This window comes from Phodopus roborovskii, unplaced genomic scaffold (assembly GCF_943737965.1).
Source record: "Phodopus roborovskii unplaced genomic scaffold, PHOROB, whole genome shotgun sequence".
NCBI classification, from domain to species: Eukaryota; Metazoa; Chordata; class Mammalia; order Rodentia; family Cricetidae; genus Phodopus; species Phodopus roborovskii.
In genome coordinates, this window is record NW_026126480.1 from 11,045,794 (window position 1) to 11,057,653 (window position 11,860).

Sequence of the window (11,860 nt, forward strand, 5' to 3'; positions counted from 1 at the left end):
CCACGTACTCTGCCACACTCCCAGCCTGAGACCCCAGCTGTACCCCACCATGTTTCCCTCTTGCACATAAGAGGCTGGCATGTCCCAGGGAATTGGTTGACACCCTCACTCAACCAGTGGTAGAAGAGTGAAGGCTGGAATTCAAGCCTCTAGTTTCTGAAGTAGTGATCTTCCAGCATGAGAGTGAGAAATTCAAAACTTCACCAACTCTGCCTCTCAAGTGCTGGGACTATAGGCATGCACCAACATACCCAGCTTGTATTTTGAGTTAGGGTTTCTCTGTGTAGACCTGAATGTCCTAGAACTTGCTTGGTAGACCAGAATGGCCTCAAACTCAGACATCTGCCTGCCCTTGCCTTCTGAGTACTGGGATAAAAGGCATGAGTCACCATGCCTAGCTAAAGGATCCACCCTAGGACTGGAGAAACCCAGCTAGATCAGAAACCTTCCAAGCCCAGGGTTTTGGGGGATCAGGATCGTGACTAAGATGGCCTCAGCCCTGCAATGGAGAGGAAAGCAAGCATGCAGCACCTCAGCTGGGACTCTAAAACCACACACCCCTTTTGTGCCTCAGTGCCCTCTTTGTACAGCAGGTTGTTGGATCTGGGCAAGTTCTAGGCCCATTGTTACTGATTTATCCAGAACAGATCCCTAAGGCAAGGAGTCCCTTTGAGAATGGCTAACTAAGGAAATGCCTATAATCCCAGCACTTGAAAGGCTGAGGCAGGAGGGTCACCAGTTTCAGCCACCCTGAGCTACATAGTAAGACCCTGTGACAAACAAAACAATGAAAAAGAAAATCCCTGGGAAGAACCCAGAATGGAGCTATGAAATCAGCTCAGGGAAGAACAGGGCAGGAGAAGATGCTAAGCAAACCATCAAGTTAGGCCCAGGACCTCAGGCCAACCCCAAAGGGGACCCTGGAATGTGACTTGTGCCCTAGAGTTTGTTCCAGCTTAAGTTAGACAGCGGCCTTTTCCCTTTGGGCTAAAGGTCACCAGGCCTTTGCCATATCCTGCATATTGGAAGTGTCATCAGTGGTTCCAACAAGCAAAAGAGATGAGCAGGGTTGGAAGCATAGAACTGAATATTTAGCAGTGATGAAGTCTGAAGGTTGGAGATGCAAACTCCAGTGGCAGAACATTTGCCTAGCATGCTTAGAACCTTGGGCTTAATCTCCAGGACTGCCAAATCTCAAAAGGGACTTGAAGGAGTCTGCTGAGGCAGGCCACTGTCCCCTGTACCACCCTGAGAGTTCACCCTTATCACTTCAGGGTTCTGGTCTCTACTAACAGCAATGGACTGACAGTGAAATGGGTGAGAGTCCCTAGAAACTGGGATCCCCAAACATGGTGTTGAGTAGGGACACTGGGGAGGAGTACGGGGCCCCCAAAGAACCAGTTATAACAGTCAGAGGTCCCGCTGTTACACATGTATAGCCGTGTACACTCTTACTCCTAGGGTACAGGAACACACTCAAGTGTGCACACTAGTGTGCACAGACATACATGCATCCAGGACACCAGGACATCTAGCCCAGGTGCACACAGCTACTCTTGCAGAAGCTTTCATAGACCTGAGTACACATTTGCACCTGTGTACTCCAGTACACATGAGAAGCCTGGCCGTCCAAGGTCCTTTTTATTCCTGACCCTTGATGCTGTTGGGGAACAGAGGGGGGAGGGGTTGACATGGGACAGGGGTAGCAGGCAGTGTTCAGACCAGGGTCAGTTGTACAAGGTCATAGAGGATTGATCTTTGACTCCCATGATCCAGATCACGCCAGATCCAGGGCCCAGGCTCGTGTTTGTCTGGGATTGCCTGTGAGGACTGATCAAGTTGACCAGCTCAGCTGCTGTCACTATGCCCACACAAGGTTCCACTCCTACCTTTGACCCAGGCTTGAGAGCCAGCAAGGGGCACTCTAACCCTATTGTGCATATGAAGAACAGTAGCCAAAAGAAGGAAATGAGTTGGGCTTCATGATACCCAGTCCCAGCCCTTGCCTGCCCTTACTCAAGTAGCAAGGGAGGGCAGGAGCCTTGTCATTGAGGAGCGTGCCCACCAGTGTAGAATTGGACCAACTCTGGCACTGAGGGCATCCCAGTCTAGTAGAAACCACAGGCATTTAAAGAGTGTGGTCAGTGGGAATGGCAGGGAGCAGAGGCTATGGAAGGTCAGCAGAGGCGCCTAGCAAGGGAGGTGGAGCTGGGAAGCTTCCCAGGGGTGGGTCATGCCTTCAATGACCCTGAAGACCAAAAAGACTTGGCATTGGGTAGAAAATGTGTCTTAGGCAGAAAGGGAAATTTGTGCAAGGTGCTGGGGAAGCAAGGCACCCTGAAGGATACATGTATCCTGGCTAAAGGGGAGGGGGTGGCTGGCAGAACAAACAGTAAGCAGGGAGGAGTGTGGACAGACAGGGCCCCAGGGAATCCAGAGGACACGTGCAGGACTCAGGGAAGTTAGCTGCGGGGAACTGATGAGGCCAAATATCACCAGAAAGCTTTTTCTGGTTGTGTCATGGAAGGGAGATATCGGATGGCTTAGGTCAAGTTGGTTAAAGGGGAAGATAGGGACTCCTGGACAAACTAACTACCACATGGCTTGTGGAGGCTTTGCAAGGCAAAGAGTGACAGGACAGTGGGGGTGTTATAGCAAGCAGAACAAAGGAAATAAACGCTAAGTAAAAAAACTCAAGTGTAATTTTTTTTTGTATTAGAGGTCTACAAATAATGGAATTCTCTAGTTTTGTTATTGCATGTGTATGTGTGTGTAAGAGAGAGATGATGTGTGTACAAACATGTGTACACACAGGCATGTGAGTGTATATCAAAGGACACCTTTCAGGAATTCCCTCTTTCTACTGTGGGTTCAGAGGATCAAGCTCAGGTCATCAGGCTTACACTGCAAACTCTTCTACCTGCTAAGCCATCTCATGGGCCCTGGTGCTCTCTGTTAAAGAATGACATTTCCCTTAACTTGGGCTCAAAGTCCTAGTTCCTGTCATCAGACTGACTGCAAGCCCTCATTGATAACCCGTTTTAGCTCACAGTCATTCCAGAGCAGGTTGTCCTTTGTTAACCCTGTCCTAGACTAGGGAGAGCTTGGAGACATAGTGTGAAACAAAGAGACTCTCCCCTCTGCTCATCAGCCTTGATGCCATCATGCCTGTACCAGTCATTTCTACCATTACTAAGCATTACTCAGTTTTTGGGTGGTACTGAGATTGGCTAGTGAAAGACACTGGACATATGAACATCCTGTAATTGTGACCTCACAGGGCAAGATTAACTTCCATTTGCTGTTTGAATTCTGTATCGTTTCAATTTTAGTATATGTGCTGCTGAAGCGAGAGCTGTTTGAATTCTTTACATGCCATTATGTGGACAATGATGTCCTTTAGATCACACTGAAAGCTGTGAGAGCTAAGATCTGAATTGGAGACTCAGAACCCCGTTTCCAGTTCTCTGATCAACCATTATGTCCTAGCATGGATACCACTGTTGTGTGGGGATGGAGTGTGTTGAGGGGAGTGCCAGGCCTCCTATGCCCAAGATAGGGGAGTCTCAGGCTCCTGTCTTCCCCTTTAACCAGCCCAGTGGCTGATGAACTTGTCTAATTTGTGTAACTTCCTGATAAAGAGTCTACCGACAGAAAGAATACTTTCTTGGCATTTTAGTAAGCTGAAATATGAGACCTCAAAATGTTGATCCTAGGCTCTGGAACTTGTGAATGCTTATTCTATGTGGCAAGAAAGAAAGGATTGCAGATATGACTCTACTAAGGATTGGGGATGAGAGTATCCTGAGTTACTGGAGGAACTCACAGTGCTGTCATTTTTGTCTTTACAGAAGAGATTTTTCTAGCTGGGCATGGTGGCAAACACCTCCCGGAACTCAAGAGGCAGAGGCAGGCAAATCTCTGAGTTCAAGGCCAGACTAGTCTACAGAGTGAATTCTGAGACAGCCAGGGCTATATAGAGAAACAGTCTCAAAAAAACAAACACAAACAACAAGAAGAATTTTTATAGAAATGGTAGGCAACAGGTGGCATGCTAACAGAGGCAGAGAGAGTTGAAGAAATTACTGCTTTGGAAGATGTAGAAAGGCCATAAACCAAGGAATGTAGCTTTAGAAGATGAAGAAGGAAAACAAATAGTTAATCCTCTAAGGCCTCTTGAGGGAAGATGGTCCTCCTGATAACTTGTGCAAATGACACTACTGCCACTAACTTCAGACTTCCAGCCCACAGACCTGTTTTGTTTTACCATGCTATTGGGAATTTACCATGGTATTGGGAATTGAACCCAGACCCTTACAACTAGAGAAGGGCTCTACTACTAAACTACCCCACGGCTAATATATGGTGGATTTAGTTTTATGTTCTGTTTGTTTGTTTGTTTTGTTACATTCGATTGGTTCATTTTGTGTGTGTGTGTGTATGCACATGCCTTGGCACACCTTTGCAGCTCAGAGGAGTTAGTTCCCCACTTCCATCATACAAGTCCCTGGGACCAAACTCAGGTCATCAAGCTTGTAGGCAAGGGCTTTTACCCACTGAGTCATCTCACTAGCCCTAGCATCTGGGCTTCCCCCACCAAGGCCCGGCTTCTCTGTGTAGCCCTGGCTGTCCTGGAACTCACTCTGTACACCAGGCTGGCCTCGAACTCACAGAGATCCATCTGCTTCTGCCTCCCAAGTGCTAGGATTAAAGGTGTGTATCACCACAGCCTGGCTAGTGTCTGATATTTTAAGTGACTAAGCTTGTGGCCATTTGCTACAACAGCCCTAGAAAACAAATAAAGCATCCTATAGCAACTTTTTAGAATGTAAAATTAATCTTCGAATAATTTTAGATTTATAGAAAAGTACTAAAAATTGAACAGAAGGTTCCTACATACCTTCACCCTAAAATGTTACCTCATGTAACACTTTACATTATTAATTTTAGACACATCTACAGAGCCAAGACTGGTCCATTATTATTATTAACTAAACTCCGTATGTTAGTGACTGTTTTTTTCTAATCATTTCTATCATACTTCCTGCAGGATGTCCCAACTTCTTAGTCTTCTTTCCTGTGTGGCAAAGCTCAGGCTCTCACACTTTCTGAAAAGTACAAGTAAAATATGTTGTGAAATATTTATGAATTTGCATTTGTCTAATTTTTTTCCTCAAGATCACACATTGGCACTAGGTGGTAGTGCACACGATTTATCCCAGGCCTCAGGGAGGCAGACATGGGTGGATCTCTGTGAGTTCAAAGCCAGCCTTGGTCTACAGAGTGAGTTCCAGGACAGCCAGGGCTACACAGAGAAACCCTATCTCGAAAAACCAAAAAATAAGGTTCACAGGGGTTATGGGACTTAGGAGGAAGACTGGAGATGTAAAGTGCCACTGTCATCCCAACTTATCAAAGGAACATACTATCAATGTGACTTATCACTGGTCACATTAGCCTCAGTTACCTGCTCAAGGTAGTGCTTGCCAGGGTTTTCCCCCATGAAGTCACTTCCCATGCCTCCCCCACACCCTCTTTGAGCAGGTTGTTACATATAGCCCAGTACAACCCGGAGAGCTAAACTCCATTTCCTTAAGGGAAGCACAACCCTGAAGTATTGGGGGCTTTCTGAAAGGGAGACTTCCCTCTTCTCCCTTGATTATTAATTATTCACTTATTGGCATGTGCTCAAGGATGTCTGGGTTGTATTTTAGGTTGGCATCTCAGGGCTATGATATTATTTTCTTCTTCAAATTGTCCTTGCCATGGTCACTAATTCTTTCCATTTGGCCTCTGTGTAAAATGACTATCACTCTGTGTGTGGGGGGGGTAGAGTACTGTCATTGTTATTTGTTTGTATGTATGTTTGTTTGTTTGTTTGTCCCTTTGGTTGTTTTTGAGCTGATCTTGATTTTCCGGCACTCCAAGATGCCCCAATTCTAGAATCTGCCATTTCTTCAAGTATTTCGAGAATCTCCTTTTAGTTAATTAATGTATTCATGTACTTAAGTGCGTGCGTGCATGAGAGAGTGAGAGAAAGAGAGGTGTGGGGGGGGGCCTGTATGCAACAGTGCACATGTGGACAGCAGAGTGTGGGTTTTCTCTTTCCACCATGTGTGGCTCAGGTCTTCAGGCTTGACAAGTGCCTTTATCCACTGTGCCATCGCCATGGCCCTAGGAAAGCCCTTTAGAGAATGCTATTAGGAAATAAAACCTGGACTCAGGGCATGCTAGCTGCTAGTGGGTGTTGTTGCTTCTAGGCTCTCTCAGAAGCCAGAGCTAGGCAGACTACAAATGTGGACTAGCCCGTGTATACACCAGTGTATTATTGTTTTCTGTACCTATCCATCTAAAGCTGTGAGAAGATACCATGAGTTCACATTAACTTGTCGCTTTACTACATGGATCATTCTAGCCTTCCTTCTCTAGCACTGAGAACACTGACTCAAGGGACCACTTAGATGTTTGTCCCCATCTAGAAGTCTAGCAGTTTCAGATAATGAAAACTTGCACCCTTAGAGGAACTCAACATCCCCAGACAACAGTGGAGGCTTGTGTCCATCCCATTCCAATGTTAGTTCTGCAGCTTCTACTCCATGCTCTAAGTTCTAGAGTTTTTAAATCTGTCTCTTATTTTCCTTCTCTGTTTGGTGACATTTTGACACATTTTTCTACAACAACTCCATTTTCATAGTCCACATTCCTTCTTGGGAACCCCAAATTTAAAGCACATTTCTGTTTGTTTGCTTTTGAGACAGTGCCCTCTAGTCTAAGGCTGGCCTTGAACTCACTATAGCTAAAGATGACCTTGAATTTCTGATCCTCCTGCCTCTACTTCCCGACTGCTGGGATTATAGATATGAGTCACCAACCTGACTCTATAGTTGTCCTACTTTGCTTTCTATTGCTTCGATAAACACTATGACCAAAAGCAACTTGGGGAGGAAAGGATTTATTTGGCTCACGTCTCACTCACCGTCAGTCGTTGAGGGAAGTCAGGGTAGGGACGCAAGCAGTCAAGGTAGGAGCAGAGCCAGGAACCATGGAGGAATACTGATTGCTGACTTGCTTTCCATGGCTTATTCAGCCTGATTTCCTTTACAGCACAGGACCACTTGTTCAGGGATGGCACTGCCATTGTGGGCCAGTTCCTCCACATCAATCATTAATCAAGGAAATGCCCCCCCAGACTTGCCCACAGGACAACCTGTTGAAAGTGGTTCTTCAGTTGAGGGTCCCTCTTCTTAGATGGTTCTATTTTGTGTCAGGCTTATAAAAACAAGCAGGACAATGTACATTTTTACACTTTTATTTATATGTTTGTTTTGTATATATATATGTGTATGCACATTTGTGTCTGTGCATGTGGAAGCCATTTGATGTCAGGTATCTTTCTCCATCATTCTCCGCCTTAGCTTTTGAGACAGAGCATCTCACTGAACCTGGAGTTCAACATGACTGACCAGCGAGCCCCAAGGATTTGCTTGTCTCTACTTGCCCCCATAGTACTTGGGTTCCAGGCGTCCATTACCCCAGCTTTGTATGGGTGTTAGGGATCTGAATTCCAGTCCTTGTACTTTCTGGCTGATCCAAATCCTACTCCTTTTTTCAATTAGAAAATTGGAACCAGAACTGGGCAGTGGTGGTGCACACCTTTAATTTTAGCACACCAGAGGGAGAGACAGTTGTATCTCTGTTCAAGGTCAGCCTGGTTTATATAGTTGCTCCAAGCTAGCCTGGGCTACAAGGTGAGAGCCTATCTCAAAAGAACAATAAAAACAAGATGAAACAAAAACTATAGATGCTCAGTTCAGCCCATTCCATCTGCCCAGGTGGCCTGGCCCAGGCCCCACATCAGCTCCAAGGTCTTAACTTTGTGAAGGAGTCCCTGCCTCGCTAACATTGGGCTTCTGTTGGACAGCTGGCAAGGAAAAGCCAGGGCCTGGTTCTCCCAGGACTTCCACTTTCAACTCCAGCCTCTGGCCCATCACGAGGGTTTGATAAAAGTTTGCTGAACACAGACCTACCCTTCAAATGTTCTCTTCTCCAGATTTCACCCTTGTACTCTGATCACTGATCAGTATCCCCACAGTGTCCCTCCTGCCTGCCTTTGCTCACTTAGCAAAGTGACACCCCCTCCTACCTCCTTGCCTTGTTCTGTGTCGTGAGGAAGTTGAGCCCTTTCCTGCCCCTCATCCCCCCCCCCCCCCCCCGTGGGAGGTTGAGCCTTGACCCTTGCCACTTGGCCACAGGCTCTACTGGGCTGACTGACTCCTGTCCTATTTGCTTCCTCTGCTCAAGTCATCAGCAAGCAGTATCAGACAGGCTGGGCCTCAGCAAGCCCTTTGCCCCCTTGGGTGATGGTGTCTGAGAACTTCTCTGGGGTCAAAGGGCAGCCTGATTCCAGAGGAGACTCCAGCTGTCCCCATCGTTTGAGGACTTCAGACCCTCTGTATCATACTGACAAATCTTGAGTGTATATGCATGTGTACTGAGGTGGAGGAGACTGCCTTCCCCACAGAGTGGAGCACCCCAAGGGAGGCCGAGAGGGCCAGGAGGTGTGGGAACATGAAAGTGAGTACTTGAGCCCATTATACGTGTAGGGTTAGGGAATCCACCTGCCGTAAGCAATACTCTCAGCCCATAAAAAGTGTCCTTTAAGTTGAACACACGCAGGGCTCCGCACTTTTCCTGGCTTGCGCTGCTGGTGTCTCAACACAGGGATTCTAAGGTCATGTGAGAGAGGGTGGGTCCTCTTCAAGTCTTTCTCCTCCTGTTTCCATCTTGGCAGCGGCACGTCTTAAGGCCACCCTGTCCTCCATGGCAGCCAGCCAGGGTCATGGTTGTCACTCCTGTTTCCAACCTTTGCTCACACCTGCCCCACCCATCTTCATGCTTTTTCCTTGGCTAGAGGGTTGTCTGTCCCTCTCCTTGGCTAGCAAGGTGTCTGTCCTTCAGTGCTTTACAGGTCGTTGGCCTCAAGCTACAGCACAGGAGTCAGGAAAGCCCAGCTAAGTGTCTGAGGGCTCGTCCCATTACTGTGGCAACTATTGCCACCTTCTTGTCCTCCCACCCTACAGGGAGTGTGACGTGCACAGAATGACTCACACCTAACCAAGACAGAGGGCACATCAGACTCATGTGACTCAGAGGTCATAAAAGGCAGGTGACCCCTCTCTCCCCACTGGCCTACTGGCCTGCTCTAGAAGCCCCATCACTGGCGGCCCATGGAGAGGCCCAGGCCCACTTGGTGAGGAACAGAGGCTCTTGCTTATCAGTCATGTGAGTGAGTGTGGAGGTAAGCACTCCAGACCCTGTGCAATCTTTGGAAGGCTAGTGAAGCCAGCAGTTTTAGCTGCCACTCAGGGAGGTCCCTGGGCCAGAGCCACCAGCTAAGTCACAAGTCACTCCCAGGTGTCCACCCTCAGAAACTTGGAGTCAGTAAAGTATTGCTTAAAACAAATAACTTTTTTTTTGATACAAGGTTTCCCTTTTTAACCCTGGCTGTCCTGGAACTAACTCTGTAGATCAGGCTGGTCCAGAACTCACAGAGATCTGACAGCATCTGCCTCCTGAGTGCTGGAATTAGAGGCACATCCCACCACTGGCCAGCAAGCAGATAACTTAAAACAATTTGTTATAGGCAGCAATAGCTAATAGTCTTGACCATCTCCAAATATAAAAGCCCAGAATGCAGTATAGGCCAAATTGCCAGCTTCCCTTAGAAGATTGCTGAGGTTCTAAATCGTGTGTGTGTGTGTGTGTGTGTGTGTGTGTGTGTGTGCGTCTGTCTGTCTCTGTGTAGACATTAAGCATAGGTCTTGAGTCTCAGAGGCTCCCAAACCCCTGAGGGAAGAGAAGTCCCCTCATGCCTTCATTCATGTATTGGTGACCATGAGCCTTTTCTGCTTCAGAACTAAAGGTCCATCCTGACTCAGAGAATAGTGGACTGAGGTGTGACACAGGGGTGACTTGGGGTAAGCAACACTGACTGGATCAAAGGGAAGAGTATTCTGAAGGGACAGGAGGTGCCTAAGATGGAGTAAGCACGGCAGTGTGCCCTGAGGTGCAGTGCAGGCTGCAGAGGTTAAGGCCAGATAAAAGAGGCCGGAGGGAAGCGAGACCAGACATAGAGTAGATGTTATCCCAAGTACTGAAGAGGACCTTGGAAACTTGGGTTTTATTTGCGAGAGTGGACTCACATCCTGCCAGTGGTACCCAGTGTCCACCACGTGTTTAGAGCTGTGGCAGAGGAAGGGAAGCCCTGGGAAGCCAGAGGATGCACTTACCCACAGGCACTATGGAAGCTCCCTGGATTGGATGAGTCACGCTGAAGCATTATCAGGCAACAGGAAGGTGATGGAAGGGATACATTCTAGTCTGAGAAACAGCTCAGGCAAGATCACAGAGGTGACAGTGAGTATGGTCATAGTGTCCCAATGACAGAAGTTTAGGGATAAGGACTATGATAAACACCAAGGACCAGAGCAGGACAGGAGGGTCAGGACAAGCTGACACTGGGCTTCAAGGCAGACATACATCATCTGTCTTCCACTGATCTATCCCTTCAAGCCTTGCCCCCAGGCTGCAGCTCACCTGCCTGGATGCAGTCACAGGCCCAGCTTCCTCTGGACCTAGGCACCAGGGACTCAGCAGACAGATGAAGGGAAGGGGGGAGTATGGAGACAGAGACTTTCCTGCTCTTGTCTGGTAAGTCCCTCTAAGCTGCCTGTGTCCTTGACAGAGGTTGAACTCTGGGCATGACTAGCTTGGCTCAGGGACTTAATACCTCCATTTGTTTTTCTAGGCCTCTGGGTGGTGACAGTGTCTGGTGACAGCTGTTGCTTATGGCACCACTCATTGTGGTTTCCAACACCTGTGGGTACCTCAAGACATTGTATCTTTAGCATAACCCTCCTCAGATTGCGCTCTGGTTCCCTTTGACACCAAGACTAGCACGAGCCCTAGCCTGGCACAATGGAAGGTCATGGAAGGATTTTGAGTGGGGAGAGTGGTGTCAGAAGGAGGGGGAGATGGAGACAGGCCATAGACACCAGGTTTACAGGGCCCTTTGGGAAGCAATGGCTTTGTTATGGGGAGAGAGAGAGAGAGAGAGAGAGAGAGAGGTGGAGGAGGGAGGGTTCTGCCATAGGCTTTTACTTTTACATTTTTTTGTGGACAGTTTGCAAAGATGGCCACCAGCACTCTCCAGCACCTTCTGTGATGTGACACCCCTCTCCTCACACTCAGATGGAGTCTATGTCTGATTCCTGACCTTGTGATCATTTAGATGCCTGGTGTGTGGTTAGAATTGACGCTGCATGCTGTGTAGTCCAGGACTTTCATTCCTTTGGAATCCAGTCATCACAGGGTGCTAAAAAGGCACTCAGGATAAAGTTGGGCCCTGTGCCCTGCTGCCATTGCCATGTACAGCCAGCCCAGCCTCACATGACCCACGTGTCCCCCTGCAGCTGCACCAGAGCCGAAACAACTCAGAACTGGAAGAAACAAAGGCTGTCGCTGCTTTCAGCTGTTGGTGGCCCTAACTCAGTGGCTGGTAACGGCTATGGATCTCCTTTGCTATTTTGCCCTTTCTTTAAGGCCCTGCCCATGGCCACTTCCTCACATCTTCCTTGGATCTGAAGACAGCACTCCCTTCTTTGACTCCTTTGCCACTGGCTCCTGGTGTGATTTTTATTTTATTTTATTTTGAGGCAGAATCTCTCTACATAGCTCTGGCTATCCTGGAACTCACTATGTGGACTAGGCCAGCCTCAGACTCACTCACAGAGATCCACCTGCCTCTGCCCTCTGAGTGCTGGGATTAAGGGTGTGCTCCACCACACCCTGCTAGATTCGT